The 14,449-nt window shown below is 45.7% G+C and overlaps 1 protein-coding gene across 3 annotated transcripts in view; it reads left to right on the top strand.

Moving 5' to 3' along the window:
• The first annotated feature begins 1,268 nt into the window (after window positions 1–1,268).
• Window positions 1,269–14,449, top strand: part of Lcp1 (lymphocyte cytosolic protein 1) — a 58,385-nt gene continuing 45,204 nt past the window's right edge. Inside the window, exons 1-3 of one of the 3 annotated variants that reach the window (XM_059273332.1) lie at window positions 1,295–1,350; window positions 2,235–2,325; window positions 2,910–2,983. The gene's annotated coding sequence lies outside the window, so the exon portion shown is untranslated. Of the gene's footprint in view, window positions 1,351–2,234; window positions 2,326–2,407; window positions 2,984–14,449 lie in introns of those variants that run through there. The other 2 variants (XM_059273330.1, XM_059273331.1) reach the window with 2 other exon arrangements.

Below are 14,449 nucleotides of genomic sequence, written 5' to 3'. Positions count from 1 at the left end.
AAATATTCTTGAATTGTATAGCATAGTGTGTATACAGGTCTGGTCTTATGATAAAACTACTTTGAAAGAGTAAATGTTATGCCATGTGACTCATATGCCAATAAAGATACTATTAAGCTGAAGAAAGTAATAACTAATTCATGTGTTATGGGTACGGAATAAATCAAATAATATATATGAAAGGTCTAGTCCACAGCCTGGTATAAAGATTTAAAAAGCAGGTGGCCCTCTCACCCTACTTTCTCTGGGACAGGCAGTTTTCCCAGATCACTACCCCTCAGTGCACTTAATCCTATCAACAGATGCACAAAACAGACACTGCTCTTATCCCATCTTCTAGATGAAGATCTGGAGGCTGAAGAAATTAAGACATCTGTCTAAAGTCATACAACCAGTTCATCAGTAAAGTTGACCTTTGACCCCAGTTACCTGATCCAGACCTTTTACTGGGCCACTCTCCTGTGCAGGTGATCTGGTCTTGGAGATTGAGGTCATGACTCTAGAGCAGGCCTGGGTGTCAGATGAATTCAGGGAGAGCAGGAGGCGTTGAGGCAAGGTAAAGCAGAGGAGGGCTCATTGGCAGAGGGGGCAGCAGAGACACTGAGCAGATGGAGGTGGGGGGGGAGATATATCTGGGCACATCGCTGAAGGGAATGCTGTCTGCAGAGAAACTAAAAGCAACAAAACCAAAAGTTACCCTCCTGTGTAACCATCACAAGCAATTTTAAATACTGGCAGGGGGAAAAAAGAAGGCTTGCCTGGGAAAGTCTGTTCTGAGACGGCCTCCGCAACTGCTTCCCCTGGGTAGATTTTCATCAGGAGAGATGCAGGTGGGGAGATTACAAGGGAGGGACTTGAATGGTGAAATCCAGGATGTGGCTGGGGGCATTGACAGGTGGCTGAGGAGGATCAGAGCTGAGCTGATGCTGAGGGAGAAGGGGCTGTGTCAGCTGGGTGGCGATAAGCAATGTCCTGCTGGGTGGCTGGCCTTCGTCTTCCTTGGTGTAGGCACAGTCGGGATCCAAGTCATTGCAAGCAGAACCAGAGTCTAGCTGAAACTCCTCACGTTTCACGTCAGCCCTCCTCAAATCTGTACCTGCTTCACATCACGCTGCTTTCCCCGCCCTCCCTTGAGCATTGGCTCACATGCTTCTCCGCACCAGGCTCTGTCCTCCCCAAGAGCAATGGTTGTGCTTTCATCTGTCTCAGTCACCAGTTCTGGCAGACACTCACATACTAGAGGAACCGAGGCATGAGTGTGTTTTTCCTCTTTTTCGTTGATAGATTTCCTCCCATCTCCTGCGATCAGGCAAAAGCACACACAGAATGTTCCTGCTTTCTGTCACCCAGGTAAGCAAAATGTGGATCGGTTCCTTTTCATGAGGCATGCGGCCTTTACTCCCTTCTGGAACCACAAGTACGTAGTCGCAGACAGGCACAGGCACTGTCTGCACACACTCCCCTTAAGAAGACCATCGGGGGAGCCCTTCTGCAGGACCCTGAGTGAGGACTGTTCCCAGGAGGGGAGGCCACCAGCATTTCACTGCTGTGTCGTGTGGTCAGTCCTGTGTGGACAGTGTCTGAGTGTTTCTTTGGATGAAGTCAGGTGCCCTGGAACTCTCTGCCACTTATTAATTGGGGTCCTACTCACTGCCTCACTCTTGCCTGGGCCATCCATCAAAAGAGAGTCCTCAGTTCGTACTAGAACCATTTCTAGAATGTTCTTTAGGATCACATCTAGAGAAAACTGAACCTTCTCCACATCTTCCCATTCTTTAGCAGACCCTCTTGCCCAATAGGAGCCCTGCGGGGTTTCTGAGTAGGTGCCTCATCGGGCTGATGCCAGAGATAAACTGTAAGACTTTATCTCAGCATTGGAAGTTAAAGCCAAGAGGAATTTTTAAGGAATTCAGAAAAGCCAAGGAAGTCTAAAGAGCAGCCCAGTGTGTGGAATCGTGCTGTGTCTTGATAGCAGTCATGGCTCCTGGAAAACACAGATCCCTGTCGAATGAGCAGGCCTCTTCACCATCTGACCCGGGAGCCTAGCTGCGGCCAATGTCCCCAAGGCTAAATGACAGCATCTCTGTTACTGATGGAAACACACTGACTCCAGGAAATGTATAAATGATTGTACTCAATATTCAGTCAGCACAGCTCAGATCTGGTCTGTATGAAGGAATGAAGCTGGCCTGTTATTGATAGCTGTCTGTATGATGCACTTGTGTCCTTTACAGGAAACGTCTAAATAATTGAACTCTCTAATTGGGTTAAAGAGATCCTTAGCACATGGGTGTTCTATAAATAAAAGAATGAGTAAATAAGACAGTAAGTAACCTTTCCTCTACGGGCCCTGTGCTTAAAGAGATCATTTTGTTTTCTTTGTACCAATAAGATCATCATCAAGAGAGTGGGAAGGGCTGGTTCTAAAGAGGGTGGGGGAGTGAGGGAGGTTGGTTTTGGATGGGCAGGCTCTCCCATGGGAATCCCTTTCAGTTTGTCTCAGGTACATACCACCTTTTCCCTCCGATCTTTCATTAGAAATGAATAATTTGTTTACCCATGCTGGAAGTAGGTAGGCTCCTGGGTTTTGCTTTTAGCAACTAGAGTCAGACAAAGAGTTCAGCCCTGGAGCTGACCTTCGCTCCCTATCTGTGATCAGAAGGGTTTAAGTAGCCCAGGGCCTGCTGAGAGACCCAGGGAACCAGCAAAATGCTCCTAGAGAAGAGGAAGTGGAAGGTAGCTTCTGGATTTCACTGTGACCTGTGGTCAGGTGATTTGAGGGAGGAGACACGGGGGAAAAAAATGTTGAGTAAAATGTCCTTATAAAGACAAAATCTATTTCTTTCCTGGCTGGTGATTTGTCACTGTGGTTACTTCCTGCCTTGTGACCACACACCCGGGCTTGACAGGGCTGCTCTGCAGAGCTGAAGGACTAGTGTTTCTGATCACACAGCAGTGCCACCAAGGACAGTTTCTCTACAAGGTAAAGTCGCTTCTTGTTCCTTTGCTGGTTGGGAGTGTTTGGGACACCGCTCGGTTCTGCTGCTGGGGACTGTGGATTTTGCCTTGAAGGGACTGAGCACCTGTCCTCCCCTGAGCCTCTACATGTGCCCTGTCTCCCTCTAAGGACCCAGGACCTGCAGCCACTTAGGGTGGCCGGGGGTGGGGAGGGTGTTCTCTGGCTTGATTCTTGCCAAGTTCTCTGTGGTTATCAGTCCCCACTCCTACCCCCCACCCCACCCCCCAAAAAAAACTGAGTAATTTTTCCCCATCTTTAAAGCCAAACCATGTTTTGATAGTCACTGATTGCTCTATTTCAGGAAGGCTATTTACTCTGATTTGGTCAACTTTAAAATGTTTTCGGGAAAGTGCATATTGATCATTTAGACTTTGCTGCTCATTATCCTAATGGGGGTGGTTTGATTTTTAGTTCCTGTGGTTGTTTTCTTAAAAAAAAAAAAAAAAAAGCTTCCTTATAGTCACTCAGTGGATATGTTAACATCTTAGGTCCTATGTTTCCCAGATGTGGGGCTGGTTCTGTGAGTGATTTCTGTCTGACAATGGGGTTTTTAATGCCTGTATTTTCTAACTACATAGAATTAGAGGTCTCCTCCCCTTCATCTAGTCCCAAAAAATAAAAGCAGTTTGTGTTGGTGGCTTGTGCCACTTTTGTAGAGAGGTCTGGATTGTAGAGAAGGCTGAAGGCCATGCTTCTGAGTGCTCTGGTAAATCCCGGAGAAAGAGGCCTCCTGTCTGCAGAGGGAATTCTCTTAAACTGGCGGAGCGCAGAGCCTTGAAGTGTTGAGGCATCTGTGTATCAGCGTTGATTTGATTCTGACTACTAGTCGAACCCAGGACCTATGATGCGTATAAGCTGTCCTGCACGCATGCTGAAGGCCCGGCTCTCTTATTGTCGGAAAGCGCTCCAGCCGGGCAACTTGAAAACGAGAGCGGAGACCAAACTTTTCATTAGCAAAACACGTGTGATGGTTTGTCAACCCACACCTTGATGTCACATGTACAAAGAATTTCTCACAACTGGTTTCTATTAGATGAACTTAAAAAAAAAAGAACGTCTGTGTAGGCAAATTTAAATGGAATTCACCATTTTTCTGTAAATGTGAATTTCTGCAAGTTGCGCTGACCATGAGTCTTCACTCGTAGTGCTTACCTGGCTAGATTTAAAGTAGGAAAAAACAAACAAACCATGGACTCTCTGAAGGAAGGCTTAAGGCCCAGAAAATACTGGAAAAAAATATACTTCAAATATTTTAATCAGAGATGGTAATGAGAATTAAATAAATGAAGATATGAAGGAATGTCAACATTTTCCCTTACATTTGGGAAAGAGCAGAAATGAACAAGGCAGAGTTAATGCCAACCAAGTGTGTATTGCCGAAGCATCCACCTGCCAGGCCACCAATGCACAGTTTCTTACTCGAGCCAGAAGCCTGGAGGAGGGCTCTTCTGGGCCTCAGCCCTGACAAAGATACCATTACGGCAGTTTGCAGTAACTGCTTCTGGAACCATTTCAGTGGCCATCTCCGTCTGGTAGGACTGCTTCCAGTTTTATATCCTTCGCATGTTATACCTTGCAACAATCAGTAACGTTGGAAAGAGTTCCAGTGTTTTAACTTGATTACTGCTTCTCTACCTTGGAACCTTTTGGAGAAGGGTGGCCAGTGAGTAACGTTACATTCCTATGTGTGTGTGTTTAAATTCAGAACAGAAAGAGGACCTCTGCAGCCTCTCAAAGCTGCAGGCACTCAGTCCGGTATACTTTAGAACTGCCTAAGTACCTCTGTAAGGTGTTGTATTGTATGGAGTAGGGGATGATAACGGGGAAGATGTCAGTACGTATTCTGTAAAACCCAGCATTTTTTAAAAGGTATCTCATCTGAGCTTGGTTGAGTTTCTGGATATGGAGTGTGTAGATCTGGGGAGCTGAGTGCTGCAAACCTGGTTCCTTTTAAGTGCTCACTGTAGCCACAGGATTTCTTGGAATCCTCTCAAGTGCCTTGAGCTATCAGGAGTGGGCTTAGGTGTAGAAGTTGCTGGCTCAAGGTCATAAGAGTCAGGGTGGGGCAGGAGGTGGCCTGGGTTTCAGGAGCTAGGCTGACTGTGGTGATGGGGACTTACCTTCCATGGAGCATGCTGGCCCAAGGAGAAGCTTTCATCATTGAAGCAGACCAGAGAGCCTAACACAGTTTTGTGTGTGTGTGTGTGTGTGTGTGTGTGTGTGTGTGTGTGTGTGTGTGAGAGAGAGAGAGAGAGAGAGAGAGAGAGAGAGAGAGAGAGAGAGAGAGAGAGGGGTGAGGGTGGGGGGGTGGAGAATTCAAAATAGAAAAAGAAAAAATATGTAGGACACTCCTTGGCAGACAGATTTCATGTAACATGTAACGGCGGGAATGATTCATTAACAGTTTTACTAAAAATTTTTGTACCCTCACGAATTTGCCTCAGCCCACTTCCTCAGCCTTATTTCATGCCACTTCCTCCTCCGTGAACCCTCCCCCTCCCCTTCCCCCTCGTCTTGCCTACCCACCTTCTGGGTGTACTAGACCGCAAGCCACCAGGAAGTTCCATGCTGCTTCACTCTTTTTCACTCTATTTCTTTAATGCTCGTCTCTGTAAGTCTTCTGGCTTTTTTCAAGGGTCACTTGAAAGAAACAGGTCTTCCCAGGCTTCCCTGTCGGCTGCTTCCTCCACGGCTGGGCCTGAAGATTGCCTAATGCTTTGCCTCAGGGTCAAGATAGCATTGATAGTATCTTGTTTTTCTTTTTTCTTTTCTGTCCTGCCCCAGTCACAGACCCCAGTTCCTTTTGTACCTCTCCTGGCAGTAGAGCTGATGATGATATTGATTGGAATGAATAATTTGTCACACAGATTTTTTTTTTATCAATTTGTTACATAACATGAAAATACCTAATTTCGCTTCCAGTTTAGTGCTTGGTGGGTTCTGGTGGAGACTGCTGTGAAGGAAGATGGAGCAGTCATAATTGCATCACAACTCTGCTCTGCATCTTTCCAAAGCCCCGTTCTTCATTTTAGCCTCACAGTACCAAATGGACATTGACTTCAAGAAATGTGAGAAATTGCGCGGTGACTTTACTTAGCCTTCCGACAGAAGTGACAACGGTCCATCGTTTTATTTTAAATACGGTCACAGAAGTGCCACCAGCTGTCCCTACACAATATATTCCCTAGACAGGCCTTCGTTTATGTCAGTGAACACAAGGACACACACTGGGAACTTAATCACTCTGTACTGTTTTAGAAAATTCTCAAGTTACCTTTTCTTTTTTACCTAAAGAGTACAGGCCCCTCTGCACACACAGAGGGGACAGCAATCAAATCTCAAAATAAGGCTATAGGAGATAAAAATGAAGAAATTTCCTGGTTTAGCTCGAGTTTGAGAAGAGCTAAACCTTTTAAGGTCGGATTATAGAGTCGTAAGACTTTATAACTGATGACAGATGTTACAGCAGAATGCCATGGTTTAGATGAATACGTTTCTCCCCAGGATTCTTTGGGGGTGGGGGGTGGGCAGGGTTGGTTGCTTCCCAGTTCACAGATATCCAGTGAAGTGACATTGTTCAGTTCGTGTACTGACCAACACAAATATCAAAGTGGAAGCTGGAGCCCATCAAAATCACTAACTAGCCTGTCAGCTGACTAGGTGAGCTTCAAGTGTCCCTGATTCACTAAGATGACAAGGCACTTCTGACGGCAAAACTGGTGAGGTGGTAAGAAGTTGCCTCCTGACTAGATATCCGGCTCCTAGGGGAATCTTGCTCCAGCTGCTGAGGTGTTCCCAGGTGGTGTCTCCCTGTTGTTTTCCTCTGCTTCCTTCTGACTCAACTTCCTGTCTTCACCGCTGACTTCCTGTTTTGGTTTGTCAATTTCCATCATTGCATCTGTCTTCCCATCAGTTGCATAACAACTCCATCTTGTAAGATATTGCGAGCATCAGAGGGAGGGGCAGCGAGGAGGGATCTCAATTCCCACCCAAATTAGTAACAGCTAATGCACCCTCCTCACTTAGAACTGGGCATTTCTCTAAGGGCTTTGATTGTAAGAAAGCATCAGCCATCACTGCAGTCCTGTGAGGGGAGTACTGGCATCATCTCCATATTTGACAACAGGTTGTTTCGTGCATGTATTTTGTTGAATTCTCTTTAATTGGAGGAGTGCTGTATCAACTGTTGGATTCCAGAGACAGTCCCAGGATCAAACAACAAACTTTAGTGCGAGCGTGTGCTGAAGCGCTAAAGTTGAGCTCAGATGGTTGTAAGTTTCCCCGAAGAAGTGCAGCTGTGGCGTGGAGGAGGCTTTATTAGAGACTGTGCTGTTGCCCTCATCATCACCACGTGCTCAGTCCCGTGCATGTGACTGTAATAGGCGTTTACCATGCACAGGCCATACAACGTGATCTCTTCCTTTAAAATCCCAGGAAAGTTCTTAGTCTTAGAAGTTAAGAATAACTTCAGTCAAGTGGCATTCACGTTTTTCTAGTGTGCTGACTGACAGTCACAAATAAATTAATTTAATTTGTACACCCGAGTGCATATACCTAGAATTACACAGTAATTGCCAAATGTAGGTCTTCTAAAGACTGGCTACCCATGAAAGATCGTTGTAACTGTGCGTGGAAGAGCAGAAGTTGAAAGTGACCCGCTTGGTGAGTTAAAATACGTGGTCCGCAGCTTCAGAGCCGGGTCTGTGCCAGTCCCACTTACGAGCACTACAAAGGCGGTGTCTCAAATATGGGCAGTGCCCCACCCCCCAGGAAGGAAAAGCTGTTAAATTGAGGAACCAGCAAAGCCATGGCTCTGTGGTTGCAGCGTTGATTCTTAGTTTAGTTGAGCACAAGTTACAGGGACCACCTACCCCCCACTCTCTCTCAATGAACATGTATGGAAATCAGAGGTTGAGGCCTCCACAGTGAAGAAACTGAGGCATCACTTTCAGTCACCAGGTTAGTTATGCACGTGAATTGCACTTACCAGGTTAGTTATGCACGTGAATTGCAGTCACCAGGTTAGTTATTGTACAGGAATTGCAATCACCAGGTTAGTTATTTCATGAATTGCAGTCACCAAGTTAGTTATGCACAGGAATTGCAGTCACCAAGTTAGTTATGCACAGGAATTGCAGTCACCAAGTTAGTTATTGTACAGGAATTGCAGTCACCAGGTTAGTTATTATACATGAATTGCAGTCACCAGGTTAGTTATGCACATGAATTGCAGCCACCCAGATGACTTGTTTTCAGTTTTTTCTCTGCTTACACTTTTCAGAAGGAAGTGGCCTAATGGAATAACTACCTGGTATCTAATAACCTGCATTTTGCTTCCTTATCCTAGCAGTCACCATTAGAATCTATTCAGGGTATGTCTCCGAATCAGTGAGGTGGGGAACCACCTGAAAGTATTTGCTGAGAGCTGTGTATTGCCCTAGGTACCACTGCTCAGGCAGAATTCCCAGTAGCATGAGGCACTGTCCTGTTCACTGCAAGCGAACTCTCTAAAGTTGGGTCCTTTAGCTCCTTGGCAGCCTGAGCTCACAGTAGCTGAGCTGCCTGAAGGAAACATCTGAAATCCAAATGCTCTGAAAGTCAAAATTTTTTGGCTGCTGAAAATTCTCAGGAAGTTTCAGATTCTGGAATATTTCAGATTTCAGGTGTTTGGATAGGCGCTGTGAAAATATCCCTAGGTCTGCAAAACTCTGGAGTCTGCAACACTCCTGGTCTCGGGTGTTTTGGATAAGGGATGTGTCATCTGTATTTCTAGTCTATCATAGCTGTCACTAAGTGACTGAGAAGGGCAACTTAAGGGCGGAGAGGTCTGTTTTGACTCATCCTTCAGGGGTCCCCATCCATCTGTGCGGCGAAGGTTTGGAGACTGGAACCATTGTACCAGTGGAGCTGGGAATGTGCAGGTAGATTTATTCACATTTAGATCTGGTAGGACCAGAGCCAAAGGTAAATACCACCTTCAAGCCCTACCCGAGGAGACTCACTTCATCTAGCCAGACCAGAGACCCAAAGTTTGCACAGCCTCCCCAAACAGCATCATTATCTGGAAACAAATTGCCGTAACACACGGAGCCCGTGGGAAACATTTCAGACTCAAATCCTTAACAATTACCTTTGCCCAGGGGAGGACAAGGGTGATATAAATTCCTTGTGGAGAAATTGAGGTAACAGGTACCAAGAGAACGCAAGGGAGAAAACGTCTGTAGTCTTTCATTGATGAGTACCCTTCTTCATCCTCAAACTGAATTGAGCTGTCCATGCCATTTCCAATGGCCTGTAAACAGTTTTTTAAAATTTCCTCTTTGGGATGATGGAGGGTGGTGAGCACCATGGAAACTTTCGGATGACCCCCTGCCTCACTGTCTTTCATGAGGAGAGTTTTCATCAAAGCATCACCAGTTCAGTCTCTTTCCTCTGACCACTAAGAATGACAGTTGGGACACTGCGGCTCTCTGTTGATGATCAAGGGCTTTCAGGGCCTTGATTCTCCCTCCAAGTCTGTACAGATGTCTGTGTTTTAGAAACTTGTAAACATTTTACAGATTTCCCAGGCAGAGCTTGTAGTCTCTGTTCATGGAAAAGACAGGTACAGCGTGTACAGTGTGTAAAAAGGGAGCACGTGGACACAGATTTGGATTCATATTCTGGCTTTGACCACATCAGACACTGAGCAATCTCTTGACTCTCTGAGGCCAGTTTCTTATCTGTAGATGGAAGCAGCTGCTGTCTGTTTTCTGAGATGTCCTTGGATCCATTGTGCTCTGCCATTTTTCCATATTGCATCTATGTGTATAGCTACATTGATCACCACTACATTTGATAGGCATTTCAAATTTCTAAGCATTTGAAATACAGTTGTTATTTTATTTCCCCAAATAGCTATGTATAGTTGGTTATTATTGTCTCTTTATTTCGTAAGGCTTAGGGGGTGTTTCATAAGTGATTTATCCACAGGTCATAACAATAGCTGACAGAGTCAAGATTCACAGTTACCTCTTCTATTTTAAGTGCATAATTTCTTAAAAGTGCAAACTATGTTTATTTAAACTACATTGTTGAGGACTGGAAAGATGGATCAGAGGATAAGAGTACCTGCTGCTCTTGCAAAGGACCTAGATTCAGTTCCCAGCACCCACAAGACACTTTGTAACTCCAGTTCCAGGAAATCTGATGACCTCCTCAGTCATCAGTCTTGCCGGGCGGTGGTGGCGCACGCCTTTAATCCCAGCACTTGGGAGACAGGGCCAGGCGGATCTCTGTGAGTTCGAGGCCAGCCTGGGCTACCAAGTGAGTTCTAGGAAAGGCGCAAAGCTGCACAGAGAAACCCTGTCTCGAAAAACAACAACAACAACAAAAAAACAAGAAACAAAAAAAATCAGTCTCAAATAAGCCACATTGTAGTCAGGCATAGTAGTGCATGCCTATCATCCCAGCTCTCAGAGCCTAAGGTTGGAGAATCAAGAGTCCACCCTAGTCTACATACTGAAACTCTGTGTCCTCTACCATGACCAGTAATAATAATAATAATAATAATAATAATAATAATAATAATAAGTCTTCAGTGTTCCTGTCTGGAATTGAGATTGAATGATTGTTCCTCATGCCACATTTTCTATCAGTTAGAGATCCCAGCTGTGTGTTGGGTCTTCTGGTTTAGCTAGCAAATATGTGCTGGAGGGTTTATGACATGAAGTCTAACAGTTTTGAAAGTATTAGACTACATGTGTAGCCACTGAAATTTCCCTCTTGTAGCACTTAAAATTTTGATGAAAGTAATGTCCCATCATAAACTGGTATTAGTAAATATTTGCCAACCACCTGGGACTTCTCCCTCCCTCCCTCCCTCCCTCCCTCCCTCCCTCCCTCTCCCTCCCTCCCTCTCTCCCTCCTCCCTCCCTCCCTCTCCCTCTCCCTCCCTCCCTTCCTCCCCTCCCTCTCTCTCTCCCTCTCCCCCTCTCCCTCTCCCTCTCCCTCTCCCCCTCCCCCCCCCTCTCTCTCTCTCTCTGTGTAATGGACCTTGTCATCAGAAAATCTACAGGAACAGCTCCATTGAGCCCATTGAGAATGAGCTCACATTATTAAGAATAAATTAAAGTTTCTGTTGCCATTTCTAATCTACAAATTCCGTCCCTGGTTTTCGGCTCAAACTAGAATATAGAAAGCACCTGGAGAGTTGGGGCGTGACCAAGCAGGGGGACCTGGAGTGCAGGCCCACAGAACTTGTCCTAACACTTGGTGTACCCAAGGGGAGGACCGTCAGGGGCCTTTAACTCAGGTGCCCAAAGCGCTCTCACTTCTCATGGGTCATGGTGGATGTGGTTGGGCTTTTCTTAACATTACTGTGTTTTTTCCAGGTCTGGCCACACTTCCTCAACTGGTAGAAGGTACTTTCCACTGTCAGTATCTCAGGCAAGTCAGAGCTCAGACACCCTTAGAATAAGGTTAGTTAATATCAGTGCTGGCAGCTTCTGGTACCACTGGCTGGGTCTGCACCATCCGTGGGACTCCTAAGACTGTGAGCTGGGAACTGGCATAAAGCTAAAACAAGGCACGTACAGCTCTTTTAGAGATAGACCATGGTGTGAAACCTAGATTTACACCCATAAAGCGCACACAGGGTATACATAATCAAGTGTGACTTCCGGGTGTTAACTGTAATACTTTTTACACATAGGCTAGAAAGTAACTCTGCTCCCTAAGATGAGTTTGTAAAAGTTCTGATCTTTGCGTTTTCTTTTAACGTCTACCCTTTCCTTCTACCCCTCCCTTGTTTCATTTACTGTGTATCTCAAGACTTGGGGATTTTCCCCCCCCAAAACTTTAGGTTGTCAAATTTTCATCGATGGTTTTCCCCACAACTTGGTGGGACCAAACTAAGGTTTGGGCCAGTCTACTTCTCTCTTTCAGACTAGCAACTGACTCACTTCTCTGCTCTTGAGGGCCCCGTTTTCCCACTTCTGGTTCCTTCTTCTCCCTGCAGGGTTTTCTCAGAGACCATGTTCTGAGGAGGAAGCAAGCACACACATAAACCAAGGAAATTGTTCTAGGTGGAAGTGTTCTGTTACCTGCACTGATCGGGTGGAGTTAGTGAGCATTGCTGTATAGCCTGGGTCACTGACACTTCCCTCCTAGAAAGAAGAGACTCACACTCCCATGCCTCCTTTTGGCGGGGTTCAGCATCCACCGTCCCTGACTTCAGCCATGCTGAGCCAGCAGCAGCTACAGTCTGTTCATTTTTTGCTTGACTTTCGTTTTGCAGAGCGATTTCCATCTTATTTACAGGAAACACCCTGCAGCGAGTCCCTAAGACTTAGTTCCATATCGCCTTCCCTTTCTTTCCTGACCACATCTCTCTTTCCCATCCCTGCCCCTCCTGTCTCCCCCCTCTCATTTCCCTCTTACCATCTTGTCTCCTCCCATCCCCTTCCTCTAGCCGGTCCCCTCTTCCCCCATTCCCAGGCAGAATCCCAGGCTTCCTTCTCTGTGGTCTCACAGCACCGCAATGACATCATCTTTAAACTACTCAGGACAGTGTAGCCTTTCACGTACATGGTGGTGACTCTCCTTCACTTGACTGTGTGTCCCTGATGGCAGCTTTTATTTTTAGTACCCAAGACAAGACTCTGCTTCATAAAACAATAGTGAGGATAACCAAAGTTTGCAGGTCTCCCAAATACAGGACTCTTTCTCCACGGGAGCCATGGGGACACAGGCAGGAAGGACTGACCCTGGTGGTGGCCTTGCTCACTCATCCTAATGCTTCCTTTAAGATGTAGAGGAACTTAAGAGAAGAGACATTTAGCAAGGTCTAGCCCTGAGTTTGTATGAGTTCAATCTAACACGACACTAGGACAGTGACCTTTTGGAGTTTCCTTTTGGGTCACCCTGAGGAAGGGCAGAGAACAGAAATAGGAATCCAGTAGCCAGGGCTCTTGGAAAGTGAGGAGCCTTCCCCAGTTCACAGCTACATGACCTTAAGCTGGTCACTTAACCTCAACCCCTTCAATAATGCTCAGTGGTGAGACCTGAGCATCATGATGCAGATAAAGCATCCGGCAAACATGAGCTGCTGTGTTATCGTCCAGGTCTTTCCACGTCATTTAGCTGCAGTTTTCTCTGACTCTAAATGACTAGGCCTCTCTAGAGGCTCTGGGTTAAAGAGTGCAGGAGAGAGGGGAAAGGCTGACTGACCCTGGAGAACTTTCCTACTCATCTGTGGAGTCTAAATGTCTTAGTTCATTTCATGCTGCTGTGGCCACACGCCTGAGGCTGGGCAGTGTCTAAAAGCAGAGAGATTTATTTCTTTGTTTTAGAGGCTGGGGAGTCCAAGGTTGAAGGGCTACATCTAGTTAGTTCCTCTTCATCATCCCATGGTAGCAGGCAGAAGGCGAGAAAGCACAGGCAAGGAAGGGTGAGAGCAGGTCAACTCTCCTCTACCAGAAAGGAAGCCCTGCCATATTGACAGTAAATGGCCAACGAGGACTCAGTGCCGAACACTGTCATTAGCCCAACTCCCTCCAACGCCGCTCCATTCCGGTTCGGTTTTAACACATGACGTTGGAGGATACATTTGAACCGTAAGGCACTAGGTGTCTTCCTCTAGGACTGTCTTTATTTCTCTCCAGGGGTGGAACAAATTCTTCCTGTGCCTCTAAGGAGTCCTCCTGGATGCTCTATTGGGTGGTGTATGTCTTCCTTACTGAACAAGCTACGTCCTGTTTTTGTATTCTCTGCATCTAACCCAGGCCCTGGGTGAGGCAGATATTTGGTGGATGTCAGTTGAAGGGATAACTGATTGATGAGTTTGCTTAGTGGGACACATTTAGAATTGCCAGAGGATATAAAACCGGAGTTTTATTGCCCAGTTGATGATATGCAAATTACATTCAAGTAAACGCTCCACGACATTCTGATTCTGTGATTTTTCTTTACATAAACTGTCTTGGCTACTTTTAGAGCTAAAGAAACATTGCAGAGATATTATGAAGACTTGCCTTGTGCCCATCACTTAGTTTCCATGACTCTAAATAGATGGGCTTTTTAAAAATATTTTGTTTATATATACTGTTATATATATATATATACACTATTGTTTTCTGGATGCTTTTTTGTTTGTTTGTTTTCTAAATGCTTTCCTCCAAATTGATTTCTATATACACTATATAGAAATTGTTAAATGAGTGCGTTACCTCATAGTTACTTTTTAATGCAGCTAACCCTTTCTGTCTACTTCTTAGCATTTTCAAGAACGAGGCTGGCATACTGTCATCAACTATGGTCACCATGCTACACACCAGCTCTCCTGAGCTCATTCGTCCCTGCAATTGTAATGGTGTACTTGTTGGATCCACCACCAACCAGCCACTTCAGCCTCTGGTGGCCACTGTTTTACTCTCAACCTTTTAAAAATAC

The sequence above is a fragment of the Peromyscus eremicus genome, chromosome 9, assembly GCF_949786415.1.
Source record: "Peromyscus eremicus chromosome 9, PerEre_H2_v1, whole genome shotgun sequence".
NCBI classification, from domain to species: Eukaryota; Metazoa; Chordata; class Mammalia; order Rodentia; family Cricetidae; genus Peromyscus; species Peromyscus eremicus.
The sequence above is the reverse complement of the archived record's forward strand: the minus strand, read 5'-3'. Positions and strand labels throughout refer to the sequence as shown.